Consider the following 14,519-nt stretch of genomic DNA (forward strand, 5'->3'; position numbering starts at 1 on the left):
AAAAAATGTGAATTCACACGACCATTTTCCAAATTCAATATGAACAAATGCCTTAAGTAAATTCTAAAACAAAATTGAAAGATATGAATGTAGTGAAAACTAAGGGGACCAATGGAATGCTTTGACCAAAATATACCATGGATCTTGACTTTAAATTGAACTTTGCCACACCATGGAAACAATGAATCAGAATGAAATGAGACCTGACCCAAATAATGACCATGAGACCATGAAGATAATGAAATGAGAATGAAATATGAATAGAAGCATACCTTGGATCAAGCCTATACTACCATGAACTAGAGCTAGCTAGGTCAAAGTTCAAAACCATGTATCAACCAAGAATCTCAAACCAAGTGAGAAATCACCATAAGTAGTGCACCAATGTCATGAACCACAACTAAGGTTTCCAACACCTCAATGCAAGTCACATGATTTACAAACCTCCCATATCAATAGTTAGGGGTTTGATGAATCCCAAATCCAAAAGTTCAACCAAGCAAAACACCTGAGTATCAACTACGCCTTATTAGGGTTTCAAACAAAGCACAAAGCTCTACAAGTAACATCTCAAACCATGAGCCCACAATTAAGGTTCAGAAGCCAAATTAATGCATAGAAGGTCAAGCAACAAGATCCCAAAAGAGAATAGTCAATAATTAGGGTTAGGATGCACAAATGAACATCATGATATACACTTCAAGAATCCATGCCCCAAAGGATCCAGAAATTAGGGTCTCTCTCCACATGATGAGCAATACCATAATCTTCAAGCCAAAACCCTGATTTGCATTAACCATCAACCTTGAATCTGTGACACTTGTTAGGAAGTGTTAATCATGAATGAAGGATGCACATGGATGAGGCATGAATGGGTCTCAAGTCACGGGTTAGATCAAAAGAAAAAGGGGAGGGCAAATTTTGGGGTATGACAGTTACCCCTATTAATCTTCTCAAACTTGAAGGTATGAATAACAACGACTCTCAAAAGTTCATGGTAAGAGATGATTAAATACTAAAATGACCAAGAAATTTGCCCGCAGGGGCGAATGAAATGAATGTGGTGTAAGGTAAGGGTATTAATGGAAAATTGTTCAATGGACGGTGTATAGGCTTTCATATATGGTTATCTATTAGGGATCAGCTAAAATATTTGTGGGGGATAGGTCAACTGTACAAAGGAATGTTTTGTAAAGACATGCATACAATATGCAATATGTTATGTATTGTTGATATCCTTTTTGTCTTTCTCTATATTTCTCATTATTTTTTTCTTTTCAATCTTTTCTTTCTTTTCTCCTCTCTTTTTTAATTCTTCTCTTTCTTGCCTCCATTAACAAGTTTTGGCATGTAATCAGTGATCGAGGTATTCCCGCAGGATTCCACAAAGGTAAAAGAATCAGGTGTTTGCAAAAGGCAAGTACCAATGGGTATAAAATTTAAATGAGATCTCATGTAAAAGGCAGAGAGACGTATTGCAAATGGCAAGTAGCTCAAATGAAGAGTGACTTCCTCGTGCAACAGGTAGCAACAACTCCTTAACAAGAGAAACATAAATTTCCAAATACAGTTAAGAAAAAGGTGGACAGGCTTCTCACACAAAAGATTATGAGAACTCCTTAATGAAAGGTTAAGAAGAAAATGGGGATGAGGGATGACCTCGCTGGGGAATATGATCTTCTCGCACAATAGGTAGTAACGGCTCCTTAGCACAAGAAAAAGGGTCTTCCAAACAAAAGGTAGAGAAGAAGGATGGTAAAGTTTCTCACACAAAAGGTGATGAGAACTCCTTAGAAAAAGGTTAATAAGAACATGGGAACGAGATTCTTGTACAAAGGGTAACAAGAACTCCTAGACACAAGGTCTACTAGGGATTCTCACACAAAAGATAGTGAGAACTTCTTAACGAAAGGTCAAGAAGAAAGCTGAAAGGAATTTCTCATACGAAAGGTAGTGAGAAACTTTTCAACGAAAGGTTAAGAAGAAAAAGGGGATGAATATGATTTCTAATACAAAAGGTAATGAGAAACTTCTCAACAAAAGGTTAATAAGAAAACTGGAAAGAATGATCATCTCATACAAAAGGTAGCAACGACTTCTTAATAAGAGAAGATTTCCAATGCAAAAGGCAAATGATACTTACAAAAGGTAAGCGGGTTTAGGAATAGGAGTCCTCGAACAAAAGGATGAGGAGACTTACAAAAGGTTAGCAGTTAAGGGTAATGGTTTTTATGCAAAAGGCACAAACTTGCAAATATGTAGCATCAAATGCGAGTGAAAGAATGCTTGTAAATTTAAAGGATATGGAAAGGTAAAGATACACACACACACACACAGATATATATATATATATATATATATATATATATATATATATATATATATATATATATATATATATATATATATATATATATATATATAGTGCTTCGACATCTGTCCTCGCTTTGCCTACATGCACTATTCAATGGATGATGTCATCGAAACATAATCACGATCTTCCACTATGATGATAAAGTGATTACATCGCTTTGATTACAAAGAAGTATCACACGATAATTATCTCAAATGAAGTAGACACTAAACTGATAACATAATACAAGATCCCTTAAGATATTGATCCAATAACCTCATTATTCATAATAACCTACTCTAAGTATTTGTGTATGGTAGAAACTCTCATCTTATTAGATAACCTCTAAATACTAATCTACACTCAAGAAACGATACATGCATATGTTACAATAAAAAACCAACTACACACAAAAACATTAGACACCTTAATGTACCACTAGTCTTCCTTACACTCAATCTTTAGAGGAAGGTCCATAAACAAGGAGAAAGACTAAGGATGGTGATGGTGAACAGTGCCAGATAATCTCAACAACAACTGACATTACAAGTGATTAGTCAAGTAATTTAGCTTTTATGAATGATGAACACACACACACACAAGGTTCAAATAAGTTTCTAGATGAGGGGATCTTGGTTCTTGATGGTTGTCAAGAGCTTGATCAAATCCTTAACAAGATTGATCAACTCATTCTCAAATTCATACAAGAACAACTACCAAATTGCACAAAGTAAGATGCAACAAAAAGGATAAAGAATGACATGGATTTAATATTAAAAGGTTGGTGTTTGGAAAAGAAGAGAGAAGCATGGTGTAAAGATGAACACACAAAAAAAAGAAGACAAAAATCACAATTTTTGTCTCTATGGATCGTCATAGGTTTCCCAAACTTGTTACTTTCACCAAAAGAAATAATCATTTAAATAAGTGATGGAAAATTGATTTTTTGTGTGGTTTGATTCGAATCAAGAAGGATTTTTTATTTGAACCAAACTAGACAGTGTCAAAAAGAGACATTTTTTTAAAGCTAATGATTCGAATCATTATTTGCACTTGATTCGAATCAAATGAGGTTATGATTCGAATCATGTTCAATTTTTTATCTGAATCATTTGATCCATAATGTAATTCCAATTTTCAATAGGTGACTGATTCGAATCAAATATAACATATGATTTGAATCAAATACCAAATCATCACAATTTAAATGTTCTAACTTGTGATTCAAGCTACTCATGTCGAAATGATAAAATAACCACTTTCATAGGCTCAAAAATAGAATCACTATCAAGGATCAAATGAATATGATTATAAAATATAAAAGGGTTCTCAGTGGTACAATTAAGTAGCTGAAGTGATTACAATAAAATGGAAAGAATATTACAATCTCACATATGAAATGAAATAGTCATACAAATTACAAATATGAAATGAAACAATAATCGAATTGTAAAACATAAAAACACAATATATACTTAAAGCACGTAAACAATACCAAATGATACTATGTGCTTTCGTCGTTAATTTTAATTGATGAATCATAAAAACAATCGTAACATAATACATAAATTTAAATATACAAATAACAACAGCAACAACAATAGACAACATAAAATTTCTAAACCAAACTTATACTTACCTTAATCACATTGCAGGTCAACTTCTCTCTCTCCTCCTCAATTAACCTCTCTCTCTCTCTCTCTCTCTCTCTCTCTCTCTCTCTCTCCCCCCCCTCCTGATGCACCCTCTCCCGCTCCTCATGGATCAACCTCTCCCGCACCTCTTGGATCAACCTCTCCCGCTCCTCTTGATGGACCCTCTCACATTCCTCTTGAGTCACTCTCTCCCGCACCTCTTAATTCCATTTCTCCCGTTCCATTTCTTATACTTCTTTTACTTTATCCTCACCTTTTAATCAGCTATCTCTTAATTTTCTTTCTTACATATTACTTTGTTACTTTTTTGCAATGATCCAAAAAATAACCTCAAGCTGACACCTCTTCTAAGACCACAAACACACCCTTCTTGCTCCTCTGTTCCAATCGCTTCTACCAATATGTCATGACGTTCTCGTGGAACAAAGATACCTTTGTGCCAATTATATATCAAAATGATTACTTTTCTTCTACCTTGTACTGACACATATCTCCTAAAACTATCAACATGTTCACTACAAGCCTTACTAGTTTTTGGACCAAAAAATCGGGAAGCGACCACCGGTTTCATGGGATTTTATCACCTCGGTCATCATCGTGGCACCTCTAGCTTTTGTTTTACTTTTAGTATTAGTAGAGGTTGTATCATAGGTTGTACGAGAGGCACTGGTCGAATCGCCCATCTCTGTGTAAATAGAAACTATACTACTCAAATCAAGAAATCTCCGCTAAGGCATGTAATACATATGAACTATATTATACTCATGGTACACTTCCTAAAAACATTTAACTTGAAACAAAACCAACAAAATCAACATTTTACTATACTAGTCAAACTTATTGCAAGGATCGAGAAAAATAACATTTTTTCATCCTTTCAATGATTAGTACATAACACCATTTTCTCAAACTAAGATTATTCAAGAAAAAAAAACATTTTTATCAACATTTAAGTGGTAAATGGCACCATTTTCTCAAACTAACACTATTCAAGAAAACAACATTTATATCAACATTTATGTGGTCAATGACACAATTTTCTCGAACTAACACTTGATAAAGTGAGTTACATACCACCAACATATTCAACCCATTTTTCCAGCATATCATCCTCTAGAACAATAAACACTTTCTATGTTTACATAATAGAGTTTATATTTGTATTAAACCAAAGAAATAAATGGTCATATACACCTGTAAAACAAATAATAAAATTTAAAATAAATACTGTAATATCGGTCCATAATTGATCTTTCAAATCATCAGAAACTTTGTGCCAATTATCTATAAAAATGATGACTTTACTTCTACCTTGTACTGACACATATCTCCTAAAACTATCAACATGTTCACCATAAGCCTTACTAGTTTTTGGACAAAAAATAATCGGGAAGCGAACACCGCTTTCATGGGATTTTAACACCTTGGTCATCATCGTGACACCTCTAGCTTTTTTTTTTAACATTTAGTATTGGTAGAGGTTGTATCATAGGTTGTACGAGAGGCACTGGTTGAATCGCCCATCTCTGTGTAAATAGAAACTATACTACTCAAATCAAGAAATCTCTGCTAAGGCATCTAATGCATATGAACTATACTATACTCATGGTACACTTCCTAAAAACATTTAACTTGAAACAAAACCAACAACATCGACATTTTACTATACTAGTCAAACTTATTGCAAGGATCGAGAAAAACAACATTTTTTCAACCTTTCAATGATTAGTACATAACACCATTTTCTCAAACTAAATTTATTCAAGAAAAAACAACATTCTTATCAACATTTAAGTGGTAAGTAACACAATTTTCTCAAACTAACACTATTCAAGAAAAATGACATTTATATCAACATTTATGTAGTCAATGACTCAATTTTCTCGTACTAACACTTGATAAAGTGAATTACATACCAAAAACATGATGAGGAAGCTTTGTTTGAGTTGGGTTGGAAGAGTTGATTTTCAAGTTGATGTTGCAAGAGTTATGTTGGAAGAGATGATGAAATCTTAGTTTAGGATGTTTTGATGAATATGAAAATCACATAGGTTTTTTTAAGAGCATGATGATGAAACGATGAGTGTTGATAGGTAAATGAAAAATTAGAGTCTAGTTCTATGAGTTATTCATGCAAAAGAACTTTAATGTCGGGTATAGAGGATAACCGAGGGAATTAATTAATTTAAAATTTAAAAAATAGAAAAGAAAAACCATATTTTGAGAATTTCACGAAAATGATATTACTCATTGGTCGGGAAAAGTAATAGAGGAAAAATACAAATTTAAAAATAAATAAAAAATTAATAGAAATATAAGGACATTTGAAACAAGGGGGCATTTAAGTAAATAATTTAACAAAATAAATATTTTTTGATTGAAAAAAATTAATCTCGTAATTCAAAATAAATAAAAAAGGAAAAAGGAAATGCACCAACTGAGGAAATGTAATGCTTGGTCCTAAACCAATTGAAAAATAAATAAAAATCTAAAAATGCAGTAATTAGGATTCAAAGTGAGGTCTCTGATAGATATATTCCCTCGTTTTTTTTGGAAAAAAACAAGGGAATTTGTTGCATATATTTAAATAAATAATTAATCATGACACTCCCAAGAAATATACCCCATATATTTGTTGATCAAGGTGAAAGCGTTGTCATAAAATGTATTATTTGTAGTAGTATTTTCCTTGATTTATTAGTGTTATCTGATCCAATAAGTGTAAGTCCAGTTTATAAGATTAGAGAGCAACCTAAGAGGGCGGTGAATTAGGTTTAACGATATTTTCTCGATGTTAGACAAAGGTTCATGTGTTCTTATTTTTTCTTAAACTTTTTGATGAACTTGAAAAGTAAAGTGCAGAAAAATAAATGTTGAAATGTAAAGAACACAAGATATATTCGGGTACCGCTTTCCAAACAAGGATACTCCAGTCCCCTCATACCCCGTGAGAGATTTTACTATGTTAGAAACGTTACACCCAATCCACAAAACTCTCTTAACTTTCTTAAACAATCACAAAGGCACCCCACATTGTGATATTACAAACACAGAGAAAGAACCCTACTTCCTCTTTAACATCATTATTATCGACAACCTGGTACACAAGTTATAAAATACTGATACAATGTTACAACAATTTTGAATTGAAAATATATGTACAATATGATTTTGATAACACAACAAAATTACTATAAAAGCAAAAAGATAATATTCCAAAAATTATTTGATAGCATAAAGCCCCTCATTAAGAACCAGTGCGAATCGTTACCAACGCGAGGGAAAAGAGTGCTCCCCGACAAAAAAATAATATCATGAAAACTTAACCGTACACATGGTAAATATGGTATCTCTCCATAATCAATCTAAACAAATAAATTAAATTAGACACGACTTAATGCCTAAAGTAATTAATGGTTTCTGATTCGTATGCTTATCTGCCACATTCATGTTCTTTTGGAATAAGACGGCCAACTCTTTATCTTTAAGAGCTATCTCAGTTGGACTTCCAACTTCACGTATACAACATTCACTTCCTTTGTTTTCAGATGTTGGTCTTGGACCACAATCACATTTATCTTTTTTAACTTCACACTTTCTAGATAGCACTTTTTGGCGATCTCCTTATCCTCTTAGATAACACAAACTCTCCCATTAGGAAATGTGTATTTCATGCACATATACAATGTGGGTAGGGCAACTCAAAGTTGGTTGAAAGCATCTTGTCCTATAATAATGTTTATGAAGTATGCGCATATATGACTATATATCTTATCTCGCAAAAAATCATAAAAAATAGTTTTTGTGCCTAACAAATTGGCTAAGAACTCAAAAAGTTATTTATGAAGCATTTTAACACTATATAATCAATTATTCCTTAAACATAATCAATTATTACCCTTGTAACATTTCATAATCAACTATTAGGATTTGTAGCGATAAATTCATGACCATCAAGCTATGGATAAGTTTGACGTCAATAAAAAACAAAGTCGCCACCGCGCTTTTATTGTTTCCAAAGGAAAAGGGGAAATACGAACAAAACCCAAAGATAAGAAGTTTTCAAATCAAAACTAATAAAATGTCAGAGATTACAGGTAAGGGGGGTTGGTTACACAGATGGAAGGTGTTAGCATCCAAAGTGTCCTACATACTCCTAGGGAGCCCTTTTTCATGTGTGCATGTGTTTTTGGTATAAATGATGTCTGAGAAAAATAGAGTGTGGGAATGAGAAAAAATTCATTGATTATATTTTTGTGTTTGACAAGACCTTTGGACTTGTGCCTACGTACCAACGTAAAAATGATGGATCAAAACCTCGTAGTTTGTGGTAAAAATTTCAAATTTAACGAATTGCTTTTAATAAAAGTTTAATAATAAAAAAGGCCCAAAAGGGTCAAAAAGTTGCATTGGGTAGTTAGTTCTTTTTGTCTTTTGAAATTTTAAGTCAATATAATTAAGTTTATTTACAAATTTGATTTAAGAAAAAGGTTTAAAAATTCATTGGCATAAGGCCAAAGTTTCTAATCATTAAACATATCTAAGTTTGAAATCACAAGCAAAAGAAGTTTTTGAAAAGGGGGAAAGATTTTGAAATTTAAGAAGTGGGAGGGGATGAAGAACTATACTAAGCACAAATTTAATAGTTAAGAATTGAAGAGATCTGACCAATGGGATGCAATCCAACAAACAAGAATGTCATATAGAAAACCCATTTTCCCTTTGGATTTTGAATCAAGCAAAAATCAATAAGCAATTAGCAATATCAGACATCATGAAGATTAAGGCATCAAATAAAGATGGCCACATCCAAGCAAGCAAATCTCATAGCTAGCAGACTCATTTGTCTTCTCATGTATCAACTGAATTATTCCTTAATCAACTCAGAACAAAGCATAAGACACAAGATCAAAATAGCAATTAGCACCAAGACAAAGTAACAGATGAATTCAAACAAGATCCAAGGCTTGCATCAGATGAATGCTCAATTCACAATAGCTTGATCTCAAAATGTTGGCATTGGCCAAGTCCTTTTTGCACAGGGAATGTTGCCTAGTTCTAAGTCCAAGAGTTCAGATCAAGATCAATAATCCACCAGACATTTTTTAGGGATTTTGTTGTTATTAAGTATTTTAAGGTCCTAAGACCACAAACAAAACCAAAATGAACAAACAGTATACAATCACAAGATATGGCTCAACCGAGAAAAGTGAAAATGACATAAACATAAACAAGTTAAATGAAATATAAATGGCAATGAATGATAAATGACTGAAATTTAAATTACATAAAGTAAATGACTTGAAAGTAAAACAATATTAACAAGAGTTAGTCAAATGTTAGTCAAAGGTTAGTTAAAGGTTAATGGTGTTTTTTAATTGATTAAGTCATTCTTTGGAGAACACTCAACCATCCATTCATAAGTATGAATCCTTAAACTAAGACATCTTCCATGAGAAGGGATCTAACTTGGATAATTCAACAAGTATGTGTAGCGGTAAATTCATGATCATCAAGCTATGGATAAGCAAGACATCAAATAACAAGAGCCGTCACCACGCTTTTATTGTTTCTAAGGGAAAAGGGAAAAGTACGAACTAAACCCAAAAATAAGAAGTTTTCAAATCAAAACTAATAAAATGCCAGAGATTACAGGTAAGGGGGTTGGTTACACAGAGGGAAGGTGTTAGCACCCAAAGTATCCTAGGTACTCCTAGGGAGCCCTTTTTTGTGTGCATATGTGTTTTTGTACAAATGTTGTTTGCAAACAAATAGAATGGGGGGATGAGAAAAGAATTCATTAATTATATTTTTGTGTTTGACAAGACCTTCGGACTTGTGCCTACGTACCAACATAAAAATGAGGGATCTAAACCTCGTAGTTTTTGTGGTATAAATTTCAAAGTGGATGCATTGCTTTTTAACAAAATTTAAGTTTGAAAGGCATAAAGGCCTAAAAATGGTTTGAATGAGTTAGTTCTTTTTGGCTTTTTTTTTTGAAATTTTTAAGTCAAGTATAGTTAAGTCTATTTACAGGTTTGATTAAGAAAAGAAGTTTGAAAATGCAATGGCTTAAGGCCAAAGTTTCTAGTTTGTAAAATGGTCAAAGTTTAGGAAACAAGCACAAACAAAGAAGTTTAAAAAAAAAGGAGGGAGAGATTTTGAAATTAAATAAGTGGGAAGGAGATGAAGAGACTAATCCTAAGCACAAATTTAAAAGTTGAGAGTTGAGAAGATCTGACCAATGGGCTGCAATCCAATATACAAGAATGTCATATAGAAACCTAAATTTCCCTTGGACATTAGAATCAAGCAACAAACAATGTACAATATATCAACTTGAAGAGCAATGTGTAGCACCTCAAATTTGCACCTACCATTATGCATACATTTTTATATTAGGTCATAGCATATCATGATCCATTGCATAGCATTTGCATTGTCCCTCGGTTGCCTCAAGAGCAAGCAATCAGAAATTAGGTCAAACCAATCTCCTGATCAGTCAACCAAGCAAGCAAAGGAATTTCTAATTGAATCAAGGCCTTGGGGATTGTCCAACAAGTTCACATGGTTTGGAGGTCTATTTGAAGTATTTTGGTCAAGGATTGAAGGTTTGGAGATCATTAGTTCATACACAGACAGTCAAAAGTCAAAGAAAGTCAACTGTCAGTCAAAGCAGTGGATGGTGGTCATTCTTGTGGAATTTGGGTACCATGGTCAATAATCAAGAGTTCATACAACTTGGGACATCACTTGAAGTCAAGTTCTCAAGGAATTGGGGTTTGGAAGTCATCAGTCAATGCACAATCAGTCAGAAACCCTAAAAGTCAACTGTTGGTCAACTGTCCATTTAATCAGTGATTTGATGATTGAAATTGGTTTGTGAGAGTTCATTCATGTCCAAATAGTCATCATATATCATGCCAAACACCATCATGGAAGAATTTGGAGCCAGATCAAAAATTTCCAAAAGTAGAAACTGGGCCTGTAACTGAAACCTGCCATAAATGGAAAGTTTTGATCCTCAAACTTACATCATGATACAAACCTCAAATGAATTTTTTCCCAACATGAAAGTTGAAGATCTTGTTCTCCCATTTCCAAAAAGTCCTAGAACTCTCAATTCCCATGTATGGTTGGCAAGTTATGATCGAATCGATTTTAGAAAATCTTGAACTTCAAAGGGGCATATCTCCCAAACCGTTTGGCCAAATTTGGTGGGGTTTTTTCCTACAAACCACATTTTTCATCCTCTTTCCAAAAATATAAATTTCATGACCCAAAACTTCACCAATCAAAATGACAAATTCTGACCTTTTTTCATTTAAATATAAGTTTGACCAAGAGTTGACTTTTTGACTCAAACATTTTTTCAGCATTTGGCCAATTGGAACAGCTCATAAATATCATTTTGAGTGTGTTTGCAAAGTCAAATTATGCAGCACATGTGAATATTGCTTGGTTGCTTGAATTGTAAGAAAAGTACCATTTAACCATACTTGCACCATACTTGTTTATGCATCCACCATACCATGATTTGTACTTTCAAAACAGAAGATTAGAAGGCCATTTTACTGTCAATTATGAATACATTCTGCAGCCAAAACCAATTGTACAAGAGGCCATGCTTGCTTGCTTGATTTTGGAGAAAAAGTACAATTTGCAACCATACCACTCCATACTTCCTTGCCATGCCTTGTACCACAAAAAACAGCAGAGTTTACTCATCATTTTCTGTCAAAAAAGAACACTAAGGGCAGCCACATGGGATAGCAAGAAATTTCTGTTCTCTTATTCTCTCAAGCTTCATTTTATGCATTTTCCAAAATCTGTCCAAAAACATCAAAAGAGCTAAGTTGTGCCTTGTTTGAAACAACATCCAAGCAACTTTGTGACCTTGTTTTCACCATGTTTTTCAAACTGGAGGTTCATTTTCCACAACTGTTTTCAGCAGTCACCCTTCCATGACAGTCGAGTTCTAGACCTTTTCCAACATTCCTAAGCCAAACATCAATCACCATTCATCATTGGGGAGGTTCTAAAGCATCTGTTTCAGCCATTGGACACCAACAAACCACTGTACCACGACTGTCTTCAAAAATAGGTGCGTTTTCAACTTCCACTTTTTTTAAAATTTTGATATGCTTCATGAAGATCTCTTGATGCTGAGCTCAACAGTTGTTGTAGTTTTGAAAATGATTGATTATCAAGAAAGAAAAGTGGATTTTAAGTTTGATGGTCAAAGTTGTTTTTGTTTGTTTCTTCCGTTTTGAATTAAATTGATGGAAAATAGTTTTAGATTATTAATGTACATGCTTAGAGGAACACATTGATACATACTTTTCTGATTTTGGTCATGATTTGTTTATGCTGTTTTTTTGTTAAAAATGGTGAACATGAGGTACTGTAGCGCTGCCCAGAACTCTTGTTTTAATTTTCCTGTAGCATAATAGGTCTTAAGTTGCATGGGAAAGGCGAAGGGTGATTGGCTGGGGGAGTATGCCATGCGAATATGTGGCTGGGATTTAAAATCCCCTTAAATTAGGCACTGCTGTTGCTGCATGAGGCCAAGGGAAGCAATGGCAATTGGTTGTGGGAATTTGCTGTTTTTTTTGTTTTTTTAAAAATGATAATTAAATAATTAATTAATAACATTTCCATTCATCTTTTTTTTTTTTTTTTTTTTTTTTTTTTATTATTTTGTTTCATTTTCTTTTAATATGAATGCTGTAACGTGAATGCATATGATGCTGAGACTGCTTTATTGCTGTACGCCTGGCCCACACTTATGCCTTGCCTTGTTTTCAAAAAATGCCAAAGGCCTGGGGCGAGGGGGATTCGAACCCCAGACCCTTGCTTCAAATACCAAGTGTTTTACCACTGGGGCGCGATGCCAATTCAATTATTAAATGCCTTCTAAAATATATATTTAAAAAGGAGCGCTGCCACTGGGCGCGTTGACCGGGGCGTTGACCCCCCCCATTGTTTCTTTATTTATTCCATTAATCCATTTAATTTTCAATTTTTATTTCATTTAATCACTCAAACTTACAAAAATCATAACTTGTTCATTTTTAATCCAAATTTAATGGGATTTTTTGTGTTGTGTCCATCTTGATCTCTAGTTTTTTGTCATATATTTTCCAGAATTTTTTCATGGTCGAATTTTAAATGGTGCTAGGGTTTGTGACATGTGACCAAATATTGTACACTTTGCCAAATCATTTGTGAAATGGTGACACTTTATCCAATGGCTCCCAAATTTTTTGTGCTTAAACTAGACACATTCATGGTGATTTTGGTGTAGAGTTTGTGAATTTATCATTGCTTGTTTGTGAGATATGATTTTTTGAATTAGGGTGTGACAATTTGTGTCACACCATTGATGTCCAACTTCATGATTTTCATAGCCATGCTTCTTTACCTCCAATTGATCTGATTTTTTGCATGAACCTACTCTTGTATGTCTAGTTAACATGTGAATTTTCTTGGAATTATTTGTGGCATTTACTAATTGTTTGAGATTTTCTCCCCTGCCTAGTCAAATGTTGACTTCTTGTGACACATGTTCCCATTTCATTTGTGAAATTCTCATACTTTATTAGATGGACATGAAATTTTACATGAGATAACTAGACATCCTCATCTTTGCCATGGTTTTAGTCCCATTCATTTATCATACACCATCTCGGATTTATGAATTTTCTAAGTTGATGCATGATTGGTTGACTTCTTTGAACATGTTCAAAATTTCTTTGACTTTCTGATTTTCATTGACTGCCTTCCACTTGTCCAATTGGGATGAAATTTGACATGCTTACCATGCTGTGGATTGTGATTGATCATGATTTATTTGATGATTTTTGGAAATGTTTAGGATTGCTTTTGATTCAAGTCTTGCTGTTGACTTCTATGAGCTTCTAAATGCCATGTTTTGATTTCTTTTGTTCATAAAATGATGATGATGATTGATATGAATGTGAACCCAATTGGTTGTGTTTCTTAATGGTTTGAACATGATTTTGGACACTCATCCTTTGCTGTTTAGGCTTTCTCATTCATTTTGACCCTAGGCTTGTCCTAGTGGTCCTGCTACTCACCCCTGAGTTTGTGATTTCAGGTTGACCATCAAATGACCATTGAGACCAATTCTTTTTGATTGAGCTTGCTTAAATACCACTGTCTAACTTGTTTGTTTCGTAGGTGGCTTGGCTCACATACCCTAAGCCTTGTGCCATGCACATCCATGTGCCTCTAATGGACTGTTGTTGTCTGTTTCTGTTTGTTTTGTTTGAATTTGCATCCTAACATCTACTTGACTGTTTCAGGTGCTTTAGTTGCTTAGTTCCTTGTGAACCTTTTGCTTTGCTTTGCTTGTATAAGCAATTTGCATTGAGGTATGTCTCTTTGTCTTCATGTAGTCTGGAAGACCTGGCCTGTTACTTGGCCAGGCAACTGTCTGAAGTCCTCCTTAAGAGGCAATGTTTGTGACTGTTTACATTTGTCCTTGC

This window comes from Lathyrus oleraceus, chromosome 7 (genome assembly GCF_024323335.1).
Source record: "Lathyrus oleraceus cultivar Zhongwan6 chromosome 7, CAAS_Psat_ZW6_1.0, whole genome shotgun sequence".
Lineage (NCBI taxonomy): Eukaryota > Viridiplantae > Streptophyta > Magnoliopsida > Fabales > Fabaceae > Lathyrus > Lathyrus oleraceus.